The sequence below is a fragment of the Eupeodes corollae genome, chromosome 3, assembly GCF_945859685.1.
Source record: "Eupeodes corollae chromosome 3, idEupCoro1.1, whole genome shotgun sequence".
In the NCBI taxonomy this organism is placed as follows: domain Eukaryota; kingdom Metazoa; phylum Arthropoda; class Insecta; order Diptera; family Syrphidae; genus Eupeodes; species Eupeodes corollae.
In genome coordinates, this window is record NC_079149.1 from 125,481,993 (window position 1) to 125,495,994 (window position 14,002).

General features: G+C 28.3%; 1 protein-coding gene across 4 annotated transcripts in view; it reads left to right on the top strand.

Moving 5' to 3' along the window:
- The first annotated feature begins 2,698 nt into the window (after nucleotides 1–2,698).
- Nucleotides 2,699–14,002, top strand: part of LOC129952763 (synaptotagmin 1) — a 57,779-nt gene continuing 46,475 nt past the window's right edge. Inside the window, exons 1-2 of one of the 4 annotated variants that reach the window (XM_056065578.1) lie at nucleotides 2,699–2,943; nucleotides 3,281–3,524. The gene's annotated coding sequence lies outside the window, so the exon portion shown is untranslated. The remainder of the gene's footprint in view (nucleotides 2,944–3,280; nucleotides 3,525–14,002) is intronic. The other 3 variants (XM_056065574.1, XM_056065577.1, XM_056065576.1) reach the window with 3 other exon arrangements.

Here is a 14,002-nt window from a genome sequence, read left to right on the forward strand (position 1 = left end):
TAGGGCAACGATATTCCGCATTATTGGCGTTGATGTCGCGAAGTGGAGAGATTCACGAGCATCTTTTATCTACTTGATTCAATCTGTGTCTATGTTTTCATATAGAGAGCATCATCCTTTTGTTGTGTGGATATTCTTGTTGCATCCGTGTATACACCCTCTGATTGCAAGGAAGGGTTTTGAATTCCCGGGATTCTCTTCACTTCGCTACACCAATGCCAATTATGCAGAATGTGGTCGCCCTAAAAGTGTCTGCTCATGGTTTTCAAATACAAAGTTTTTAACATAACAAACTTAATATAGTTCCAAAAGAGGTTTGGGTCTTTAGCTAGTTTTTAAGCTTTTCACCACATTTTTAAAGCTTTTCTGTTAGTCTGCAAAAAGGTTTATTTCGATAAAGTTGCATATGATTTCTTCATGCTTTCAAATTTTTGAGGTAATAAGATGCATAAAGTTGCATAAAGTTCCAGAGGGTGTCACAAAGAAATCGATTTAAAATTAACTAATTTTGTTTGTATTAAATCATTTAAATTAAATGTTACACTTTAGTTTTAATTACTTCAATGTGAACTGGTTCGAATAAGTGTGTTTTGAATAACTTGAAATAGTGTTAAACTCAAACTTTAAATTAAGTTATTTGAAAGCAAATAACGATAGGTTGTTTAAAAAAACAAAAATTGAAAGCTTGCCAAAAACAATATCCCTGCAAGAACCAGTACCACTTTTTCTTTTTTACGCTTGAAACCAACACAAACACCCCCCTCCCCCTCCTCTTAGACTAAGTATCATTTCCCTTTACTATGTCTAAGTAATATTGGGAAGAGTTTAAAAATTTAAGTAAGTTACCGAGTTAAAAATATTATTTGAATAATTTCAACCCAGTTTAGCATCTGACTATCTCTTTACCTTTAGCTCAAGTTAAAGCCACAAAATGAAAAATTTAAGATTTTGTAATTTATTAAATTCATATTATATTTGAGTACATTTCAAATTAATAATAAAATAAATTGATATTTTTAAAAACAATCTTCAATTAATCGACTAAAAACAAGAGGTTGGGATGTGACCCACAGTAAAAACTTCCCATCAGTTTCATCTGTTGATTTTTCTAATACTTTAACAAACTGTTAATATTAACGTTTTGTGTAATATTACAAAATTTTAGAACAGTATCATTCTTTGTTTTCATAAAACTTGGGTTGAAAACCATTTTTAATTACAATTGTTTTTTTCTGAAAAACTAACAGCACAACAATATTTTGCATATAATAAATAAGTTTTATTTCACTGTACATATGTAAACTCAATTTCTACCAATTGTAGTAACATTTTTTGAAAGTTTTTTAATTTATATAAAAAAAATTACTTGTTGGATTTTTCTAAGAACAGTCTCTCAAGTTTACGACAAAATTTAGCACAGAATCAAATAATTTTGAAGTCAGTACTTTGATTTATTCTGGAAAATATTCGAATTGAACATCCTTTTTTTTGGAAAACAATTTTTTTAGATTCTTATTTTTGTATAACAAAAAAAAATGGCTATTAGATTTTTATAAAAATTTTAATAAATATTAAAAACAATATTTGTTATACGATATTGGATTCTTAAATCAGTTGTTAAAAACTTTTAGTAGTGCGCTTAATTAATTAAAATTTTCAAAATTTTAGCAGATGTTATAGATGTTCTGGTCGTATTGTCATTCCACTCAAGATTTTGAAACTCCTTTCTGCATCTTTTCGCGTTATTATCTGTAAAACTAAATATATTTGAAGTCAATATCTCTAAAAGACCGTATTGACGAACGGATATCTCTCTAAAAACCTTTTATTTAGATTCTAGACATCTTAAATCTTCGAGAAATGTCAACATTTTCCAGTTGACAAATCAGACCAATTACAATAACTTCCTAAAAATGGCAATACTATTTTACTAGTTAGAAATGGTTTTAACCGTTTGAATTGCTTAATATTCAGAAAACTGTTAGCTTGATTAATAAAAAGCTCTTAACAATAGGTTGCTTAAAAATGTCAGCCAATATCGTCTTTTTTTATTAAACTTTCCAAAATATTCAGAAATAAACAGTATTTGTTTTTGAATTTTTAAAACTTATGAACGAAAAATCCCGAAACCGTTTCAAAATCTTACAAGAAAAGCTAATGTTCTATATTTCAAAGTCCAGCAAAAGCTTCCCAGCAAACCAAACACTCACGCAATTTTCGCAAAAGCCCTTAAAGTCATTGACAAAAAGTCCTTATCACATTGTCGTTCGTTACAGTTGTCATTTTATTTATTGATAGATAGTCTCCCCCATATACATACAGCCCAGATATTTATGCTTACAACCCCCTAAAACACAACAACAACACAACAACAAAACAACAACCTTCACCAAAATAGTGGTGTAAAATTCCTACACATCCACAAACCACTATGTACACTGTGAAGTTAAAAACCTAAGTATGCATAAGTCCTCCATTGAAAAGCTTCCTTTTTTTAAGCTTTCTTAGAGTTCATGCGTCAACTCAACTTAAAACAACAAATAAAACCACCCTCTTCTTCAAATACCACCCACCCCCAAGAAAAAAAAAATTCCTAATTTCAAGCTTACTCATTCACATACTCGTATACCAAAATGAACTTTTTCCCATCATATTTCGAAATCGATTTTCAGGAAAAACTTCACAGATTCGCCTTTGGTTTTGTGACCAAAACGCGAGTGAATTCTTTCATCTCTGCGTGTGTTGTTCTGCCTTGCGTTAAGTTAAAAACTTATACCTTCTTGTATAAAGAAAAATAAAGAAAGAAAATATAAAACATATTTAATTAATTTCAAGTGATTTTATGCTGTTAAATAAAAATGGATAAAATTTCCTAATATTTCGAAATTCGTTTCTTTTGGTTCCTTTGAATATCGGAAAATATAGTTTTTTCATCCCTGAAAAGTGAGTTCTTACGTTTAATTCCATTTTTCTTTTTTTTTATTTGCTGTTCTGCTATTTTATACTGCTGCAGCAAAGAGTGGTGTTTTGATATCGAGAAAATATATATTCTTTTTTTCATTCAATCCTCCCAACGACGAAAGGACCTATCTATACATAATTATATTGATTTATATTCTTCTTATATTACGTTTTTGTTATAAGAAAATCGTTGGAAAATTATTCCCATTTTTCTTATATTCTTAAATAATCGAAAAAATAAATTGGTGTTAAATTTAGTTTTGAAGAAAATTCCGATGGAAAACGAAAAATAAGATTCGAAAAAATCAAATTCTTACAGAAAGAAAAAGCTCTACCAAAATGTCGGTCCGACGAGAAAATAACTGAAACCCAAACCGCCCCGTGACGTCGAAGGATAATACATTTTTGCAGATACATTTTAATTAAATATAAAAATTAAAAACTAAAATAAAAGGATTTCTAAAATATCGAGACTTAACAAAATTAAAAACGAGAAAAAATTCAGCAAGACAAAACATCACGGATCCTCGAGAATTCCACTTCAGTTCGTGTTTTTATATTAGGTAAGCGAAAAAAAGGACTTTTCCCTGTGAAAAGCAGCAGAATTTGTTTTTGTAATTTTTGCAGGATGTTCCCTAATCTAGTTCAAGGAAACTATGAATGTATGGGTACAAACGAAATCCTTAAAACTTCTGGTAATCTTTTCAATGATGATGGTTTTTTGGAAAATATGTTTTTTTTTCGAAAATTTAAAGACGAATTGATTTTTGAGTTCCTTGAAGGGAAAAAAGAATAGAGCCGTTTTTTTAATCCCTACCCCCATAACCTTTGATGTACTTTTATCGTGACATGATAAAAGAAGAAGAAGAAGAAAAAAGTGACACGAAGAAAAGAAGACAAATTTTTTATTTCGAAAGAGATTGAAAATGATGCAAGGAATAAGAAGAAAAATGTATGATAGAAGAATGCAAAACATAAAAAGTAGGAATGGAAAATTGTGGAGGAGATAGTGCTTTAGTTTTCTTCTTTTTTTTTTGTTTGCCTTGCTTCTATCCTACTAAAAAGGGATGGTAGCAAAGGGGGTATTGGAGAATAGAGGGAGATTGAGGGAGGTTGATTGAAAAAGAAGCTTTTTATCGCAGAAACCTAACCTTACTTCGATTGGTTGAACGATTTTTCACTTGTTTTGCTTAATTTTAAATTAAAATTTGTTTTTCGAGATTTTCCTAGTTTTGAATTTTGAAAAAGGTTTTGAGATAAATCAAACAAAAAATTAGAGTTTTTCGCTTTCAAGGAGATATATTTTTTCGAAATACACTAGTAACTTCCGGAGAAAGAGTATTTTTTTATCAGTCTTATATATAAATTTTATATGCACACCCAAAGCATGTGTCAAATTGTAATTGTAATTTTGACACACGATATAGGAATAGTGTCACTTCAAATAGAAGTATATAATATACATTATAGGTACATGCATACCTATATGTATATATTTTTTTAATGTATGTGCACATATCGTAATAGTTTTCTTTTTAGCCATGATACATATAGTATTGATAGGTACATTATATACTAAGGTACATATGTAAATCGATTATAGTTTCGGATTATTTAAAAAAAACGTAAATAGTTACATAGTTTATTGATAGATTTTTTATAGTACATACAAATGTATATAAAATCACTGATGATGCTTAATTTATAACTATGACTATAATCAAGTTCAATTACAGTCAAGTCATGCTTAAGTATTATATTTGAAGCGAGTAAGAATTTACTTAACGAGGACTTCATGGTTTTTTTTGTCAAATAACTGGGGAGAAAATATCACGTTCTTTTTCTGCAAAATTAATTTTTTGAAGACCTAAGGAATTTAAAGAGTTTACTACAGTTTCAATATTTATTGATTTGAGTTTCTGATTTTTACTAGCCTTCAAAATTGTTGTACTCATCGAAGTTTTTTAATTTAGATGAAATGAAATTAATGTCAAATTGACGTTTATGAATCGAAGTGTTTAAATTTACAGAACTACGCATTGGCATTAAAATAATAGCTTAAAGTTATATAAAATATTTGCATAAACATTGAAAAATGATCTAATTTTTCAAGTCTAAAAGACTCATGTAATTTAAATACTTTAATTCCTGAATCTTACAAATGGAAGACCTTGGTAGGTATAATGATGGATTTGAAATTATTTAAAAAAAATCATGTTTACTGTATCGAGGGTAGAGAAAATTTGGTTGGTGTTTTGAAAAAGCTGCATTGTTGACTTTTGTGACCATCATACTTTTTTATTATTTTAAACATCTATTGTCAGATCTATGACTCAATATTAAGTTATGATATTCAGTCTAACTCTGGAGAGTGAAAAAGCCAAAAAGCATTTTAAAAAATTTATATTTAAAAAGTGATATTTTGACCAAATCTCTGTTCAAATGGTAAAAGCTCTATTTCCATAGTTTTTGAGAAAGCTGGTTTTTAACTGATTAGCAAATATTTGTTTAAAACAAAACAAGAAGGATGTAAAAATACAGTTTTCAGTAGTTTTACTTTTTTATATAAACTTATTTAAATATTAAAATTAAATTTTGATAAGCAGAGTATTTAATACACTTTAATTTTTTTTTGTTGACTTTAGTGCTATTACCAAAACAAATAATACGGTTTTTTCATTTACAAAATATTGTAAAACATCTTAAGTCAATATAAGAAAAGTAAATGAAGGCAAAGTTTTGTGGTAAAATATCTTATGTTGACGTACGGGACTGACTATTATCTAATAAATAAAATAAATTGATACATACGTCAAAAGCCCTTGAATTAAAATTTAGCTATTTTACAAAAAGGCATAATTTTCTTGTTCGAAAAGGTTTATCGGCAAGAGGTTTAAAACCACTTAAGCCGACTTAAGAACCCTTAACTTAGACCACAGAAATTATAGAAATAGATGTCTTCGGCTTGGTCCATGAGGTGATGCTTGTGAAGGATGTCTTACCACATAAGATGATCTTACTTCATTTTGAAAATACCATTTTCGAAGAGAAATTAACTTTTAAGATTCACTCTTTGAACAGTTTTATTTTTTAATTGTATACATTTTAATTTAAAAGAAAGAATACAAATATAATTATCATAAATCAATAATCTCAAAACGAACAAAGATTGAATAAGGTTTGAAATACATTTTTAACTTCATATAATAAGTAATTGTAATGCGTCCGATTTGTCAAATTGAAAATTTTGACATTTCTTGCCGTTTCAAAAGCCCTAGAGTCGAAATAAAAGATTTTTAGAAAGATGTCTGTGCGTGCGTGTGTACGTACGTTCGTACGTCCGTTTGTTTCGTTCTCCATAGCTCAAGAACCAGAAGAGATATCGACATCAAATAAATTTTGTTATGCAGATAATAAGACAGAAAGGGGTCACAAGAAAATTACGTGAACGGTTTTTTAACCATAGCAGTTTAAAAAAAAGGTGAAAATTTGGTTAACCCTAAATATCTTACGAAGCAAGAGTGCAAGAAACTTGAACTAAATTTTATATAATATATTGTAACGTGATACCAATTGAGTATATTTTTTGAAAAAATCCAACTAAAAAAAAAAAACTTGAAAAAAATTTATCAGCCCCGAAAATTTTACGAATACAAAATGATTACATCTCCAAACCAATTTTGTGCAACCACAAATACGATTTTAACATCTAGTAAAATTTTAGGAAAAATCGAATTGACAGTTTTCTTAAAAAAAATAAAATCCTAAAAAAAAAAACATTACTTAAAGTTGGTAAAACTTGAATTTCGATTCAAATATATTTTTGAAAATTTGAGATTATTGCTTCAAACTACTTCTATCTTAATTTAAATATTGTTTTCAACATTCTAAAAAATTTTTAAGAAAAATCGAATTGACAGTTTGTTGAAAGTTGGAAAAAATTGATTTTCGAATCATATATCTTTTTAAAACTTTGCGATATTGGCTTTAACCTCCTTTTATCTTTTAAAAAATATTGTCGTAAACATTTAGTAAAATTTTGATAAAAATCGAATTGACAATTTTTTTACAAAAGGTAAAAACCTAACAAAAAAACAATACTAAAACTTGGTAAAAATTAACCTTCGACTCAAATAGCTTTTAAAAATATTGTCTTCAAACTTTTCTTGTTTCACAGAAAATATTGTTTTCGATATTTATTAGTTTTTTTTTATAGAAATCCAACAGTCAGTTTTTTCATAAGAAAATAAAATCTACAAAAAATAGTGGTCAAATTTGGAAAAAATTGATGTTCGGTTTTGAATATCTCTTAAATTAATTCCATTCATTCAATTTGTAAAAATTTAAAAAATACTACTAAATTTGGAAAAAAATTTGTTTTCGACTAAAAATCTATTTAACAAAACTAGATTTTCAACCTAAGCTATTTCTTTGTATGAAATATATTGTTGGTATTTATGAATTGATTTTGATCAAAATCAACACGTTTGCCAATCTTCTTATGAAACTATAAAATATGACTAACAAAAACTTAATTTTTTTTATTCCAAAAATACAAGAATTCTAAAAATTGAGTACATACAATTTCGAAGGTTGTCAGTAAGAAACTTAAAAATTTTTTGACTGAGTAGATTCTTCTTAATTCTGTACTTATTTATTTTAAAAATCCTTTAACTTTTTAATGTGTTCCGTAAAAGTGACTATAATGGTTTACAAAAATAAATTCTTAAAACAGTTTTCTTTTCTTCTGAAATACAATTTTTTTGTAATCCTTAAAAGTGCCGCTTTGCAACACTGAAAACAAAAATTGAGACTTTTACAAATTCCGTAATAAATTCTCACCAACTACGATCGTAGTGGAAATTTAATTATAGCTTTAAAAATATTTTTTTTCGGGATTCGTAAAAGTTTCCGATTACAATACAATCTGTCATAGAACTAATTGAAGTTTATAAAAATCAGATTTTTTTAGATGAAAACTGGCATTTTTAAAATCATATAAATAAAATAAAAACAAAAAATGTTCATATAAAAATGTAAATGCACAAAGGTAAAGATCTTAATGGCTGAATAACAAACACGCTTCAGCTTCGGCTTGGTCTGCGTTACGGTGGGCATGCTTTGAATGACATTTCTATTATTTTATCCCTCCAAAGACCAAATATATAGGTTGTTGACATTTTTTTAAAGCTGTTGAGCTGTCAGACAAATGTTCAGATAATTGAACTAGATCTTCCATTTAAAGTCACATTACTTTACATTACGTTCTTTTCCTTACGATTGTCAAGCGAAACGAGAAGTCTGGACTCGTAAATATCAGGTGAAGCCGAAGCTGAAGCGTGTTTGTGATTCAGCCATAATGGTCTTCAGACCATGCTTTTTCAAAAGCATTTTAGCATTTCTCTAATATTTTACTTTTTTTTTATTTTTTTGCTTAATGTTTTAAATGTAACTGGAGTTTTTGTTTTACATGTGTATTGTTCAATATATCATTACTTTTTTCGGAGTTAGTCTTTTTGAAAGCTGTCATTTCATAATTAACAGACTTACTCTTGATCAACGTTTGCAAATTGTGCCAATTTATTACCAACAAAATATTTCGATTTGCGAGAAGCATCGAAACAATCAATTTGTTGAAGGAAACTTTTGGGGAGCGTATTATCACACGTCGTCATGGCTTGGTTTCAAAGATCGATTGGTTTAACACTGTTGGACCGTTTTTGTGGGATAGTGTGAATTTGTGTACGCAGTTAAATTCGGGACAATTGACATCTTGGAAAAGAATATTCAGCTGACCTACAGCCCCAATTGCTGTTGAAAATTAGTGCTCTCGTCTGAAATTTATTGGTTGCCTTTTACCTGACATCTTTTTTAAAACATAGAGACAGACACTTCTTTTTTAAAAACAGCTAAATTCTTTTTCAATACATATTAATTTATTTTTCTCCTTGAAAACCACAGGTCTAAAAAACGCCCTTATACTACGAAATTGAGTCTTTACTTTATTCCAAAAAAAACTTCATGAAATAGAACATATACTTTATGAATATATATCACTGAATTTTGTAACTACATTTTCATCTTCTTCTGTATCTAAAACCCTGCTTCTTCTTAAACAAACTTATACGAAAAAAACTTTAAAACATAAAAAAAAAAGATGAACTTACTCCACCGTGACATCACTCCTGATGGTATCCAAGTTTAAGATTACGTATAAAAATATCCTTGTCAATCATCCTGTCTCTAAAAATATGTATGTTAGTTAAAAAAAAATTAAACTACTTTAAAAAAAAAAATCAAAACTGAAGCAAAAACAAAACCGTCATCTTAGCATCTTCTTAACAAAGTCGTGTGCGAAAGATTTAAAAATCAAGAAATGAAAAAACAATAACAACAAAAAGGCAGCTATAAACTTAAAAAAAAAAACACTTAAAAACAGCTTGTGATTGTGACTTAGTATAGTATAGATATAAATATAAATATAGTGTTTATATAAGTTATGCACAATAAAATAAAAGCCAACGCAAAATGTCACGTTCTTCTTAATGGTTGATTTTTATTTTATGACCAAAAAGGGACGGGGTGGGGGTGGTTGTCGGTCACGGGTGGTGTTGATTTTTTTGTATTTTATTTTATTTTTAGTTTGAATATCCTTCTATGTAAAAAAAACTTTTCATAGGTATAAAGTCACACATTGCGTTATTGTTGTTGTTTTTGTCCTTCGTATTCTATAGGGGTTGTTTTGTAAATCATTTTTATAGTATACATATTGGTGACTATTTGTTGATGGGGGAGGTCATGAAATTCTACGTCGTCGTATCATTGTATAAAATATATCGCAACTTTAATCATCATTAATAATATCCAATATCTATAGTACCTCCATATTGTATATCTAATAAAACAAAGTGTTATATTATTATAGTAGTTAGTTAGTTTACGTTTCTAATTAGACCAATTTTAAGATCCCCTGGGTTGTAATAATTGTTAGAACTAATTGAATTGACATAAACAAAACTAAACAACATCAACTTTAATAGAACAAAAACAAAGCTTTTATTTAAGTGGCTAGACAAGAAACATTTCTGAATGAAAATAGATTCTTAACAAAAATATAATTTATTTTATGAATGATGAGAACAAGTTTTATGGGCCATATGTTAGTGTTAAGGATTTAAGGACTTATGAACCAAGTGTTACGAAGCTTACATAAGACTCTTTGGATTTGTGTACGCCCAATTCAATTGACAGCATTATTGCAAAAATATTTCCTTACATATTTATCATGGAACGCATTTTATTAAATGTGTTGATTAATTAGATAAATTAACTCATATTAGGAAATTTTCTTTTGAATGTTGAAGCAAATATCTGTGAGTTCATCAATTAGGAGTTGTTGGAATTAAATTAAGGAATTCATTTTGAATACAATGGTCTTGATTAAACAAATAAAATCTAGAATCCAATAATTCAAACCCAAAGCCGCAAATAATAAGGGATCCCTATTGCGACTAGTGTTAACTATCAATTGATAGTTTTAACACACTAAAATTTTGACTTTTAAAAATTACTATTTATATTTATCAGGCTTGCAAGAGAATTCAGTCTTTTATGACTTAAAATTTATAAAAATTTGTTTCATTAAATTCACCTACTTAAAATATTTCAATCAGCAATCATTTGACATTAAAAACACTGCAATTATTATGTCTCCAATCATTTGAATTCATTCAATTAATTTCAATCACTTGAAGTAAATTTTGATTGCATTCCCAAAAGATTCCATTCTTATACAAGCCTGATATTTATACATTTTCCATTTATTAATAGATGACTAGAACATTCTCAATTATCATTAAAAATTCTATCATTTCATTAAAACTTCTATCATTTAGCCCATTCAAATGATACATTACATTTTGAAGTCCTTCAAACGAAGGATTTCGTTTTTTTTCTAAGTACAAATCTATAATGGCTTAAAAAAGCTGTCTTGAATTTTTGATAAAAAAATTTGTATTATAAGTTTTTGATTAAAACGTTGTAAAAAGGAAATTTGAAAAACATGGACCTTTCAATTATCTTAAAGTAAAAATATCTAAATACAAGTTATTTTGACATCAAAGGAAATACAAAATTTCAGCAATACTTCCAAGACATTTTACGACTTTTGTGCATATCTTAAAGCAATTAAGGATGTTATTAAAAATATGATGCTTGGACAAAACGTTGAAATTATTTTCAAAGTTTATCGCAAATAGTTGGAGATGCTGTGAGAGTACTTTTGTATTAAACAATATTTCACGATCTAGTAATAAAATTCATACCTTACATAATGTACCAAATTTCAGTTGATAACAACTTATCTACACTAATATTATAAAGAGGAAAGATTTGTATTTTTGTATGTAACGAATAAACTCAAAAAGTACTGGACCGATTTTAACATCATTTTTCATTAGAAACTTACATTATCAATGAGTAACATAGGCTATATTAAGTACTAGCGGCCGGTCCCAGCTATGCACGGGTAGACATAAATAGGTACAACTCTAATATCTTAAACACTGATTCAGATGTACTTCTGTACCGGCCGTTCAAATAATGGTTGTCCCAGGGATAAACTTATTCCATAGTTGGTATCGACTTAAGGAAAGAGTGCTTTTCCCACGAGCAAATGTACGTGGCACTTTCTCGAGTAGGATACCCTGAAAATCGATACGTTTTGTTGCCACCTTCCAATACCACAGCCAACGTAGTGTACAGGAAGGCTTTAAGATAAGCATACAATTTTTTTCTAATTATGTGATTCATGGTCGTTTTAATTAGCATTCTTATAACTTAAATATCTGTACCTATTTATGTCTATCTATGCGAAGCCGGGACGGGCCGCTAGTTTTCTATATTTTGTTTACGCAATGGTTCTTTCATGGTATAATGTAAATGATTATAAGATTTTGAATAAGAAAATCATATTTTTAGTAAAGTTTCGCAAGCACATTTAAAAAAATAGTGTTAAGATAATTTTTGACATTTACTTGTACAAATTTTTAAACAATTTTAAAAATACTTCAGTGCTGAAAAGTGATAGAAAACATAGGCTCTTAACATGATACTGAATTTTTTGAAATTCTTACAATTCCAACTCCTTAACCCCCCATTGGTGACGCAAATTTGACTTTGATCAATGGTGACGCCGGCCGCCGCCGGTCTCACGGACCGGGTATTTCAATTGAAGATTTTTCGAAACGTGTTAATATATACACCTTGACAATAAAATCATGTTATTAAATCAACAGAAGCTCTTTTACCACAATACACAAAATCAAAGTCAACAAAAAAAAATAAAGGAGAAGCAATGTATTCGCATTTTTTCGCACACACGGTGACCAGTTGGTCACCATTGGCGGGTTAATTATAAGAAATCCCTTTAATAGCACCCAAATAGTATTTTCCATAAGGTCAGTGTCTTAAGTCAGAACAACTAAGACTGAATACAAATTAAATGTTTATATCAAATGTTGCAGTAAAAATATATGCCAGAAATCTATAATTTCAATAATTCCATCTAAGGGCCTTAAATCGATTATAGATCATTTGCAGAAATCTTTTCACAAGACCCCAAAAGAATAAATCTAACGACTGGATTACATGAACTTGTTCAAAAAGATACTGTTTTAAAATATTTTTATATTTGCAAAACAAGTTTTTGAAAAATAAAAAAAACGAAAAAATGTATAGAAACTTTCATACAAATTTTTCAAACAATATTAAGATTTAAAAATAAAATTACATACTTGGAAACCAAAGTTGTCTTCAAAAATTTTGTATGTTCTTTGATTTCTGAAACAAACCTTAAGTCTTAAATTTTTTTTTAAATCGTTTGATTTTTTTTAACTAATTTTGTATGCTAATCAGTTATTCTATGCAAATATTGTTGGTATACAGTCATTAAGAATATATTAATATACATTGTATATTTAAATTTTGTTAAAAAGAAATATTGACCCGTTTTCGAGATATAGAATTTTGAAAACAAGAAAAATAATAATTTGTTCTCAATCCAAAACAAAAACATTTACATTTTGATCATAAAATATTATTTAGACAATATGAGATTTTGTGCATACAAAAAGTGTATTGAAATCAATTCTTGGGTTTCTGAGAAAAATTACGGTTATATGGGGTACCCTTCAGTAGCAATACAAAAATATACATATTAATATTGAAAGAAGCTAAAATTCAGTACAAATAATTTAGAGAAAATTTAATACAAAGTTATCGGTTCGTTTTTGAGAAAATTCGCATTTTCGATGTTTATTTTTATTTAAAAAAAAAATTGAAAAAACACCTAATGCGTATCTGCTTTAAACCCTACAGTTAGACTGTAGGGGCTGAGACAGACTGACAGAGGGACGAACGGCCGACCCACTTTTTTGACTTCTTTACCATCGTAATGTCTTGTTTGATTTAAATGCTGGAGGTCCTTATTTTGAACGAATGACAAACTGTTCCAATATGACGCAAGTAAGAATTCAGTGCTAAATCTCAAGGGATAGGTAGCCAATTGTTTTACATATCAATCAACACCGTCAGAAGTTTGTTTTATCTAAAATTCCGACTGTTTTGTTTCTTATTTGTTTATAGTCATAATACTTGTGATTTTACTTGTTAAGTGTCAAAAGATGATAGCTTGATAAGTAACATCTCCCCAAATAGATTACTATTTAAAATTAAACCTCTTATTGCAAAACACTTCAGTAGCACCACAAAGTTTGTCATGAAGTCATATTATTTTCGTTATGTCTGAAAAAAGCAGTAGAAGAAGAACGAAGATTTATTCAATAAAGAATTTTCAACTAAATTGTTTAAGGAAATGTCACTGGTGAAAAGAAAGACAGATTCTGTTAAAAAATTGTACCACTTAATTTTCATTTTTTTTTCGGTAACCTTATTTCTTTCTGAAAACATAATCCTTCGAAATAGCTTTGGAATAATGGTAAAAATTATGACCAAAATTAATTTGATTTATTTGCATAACCAA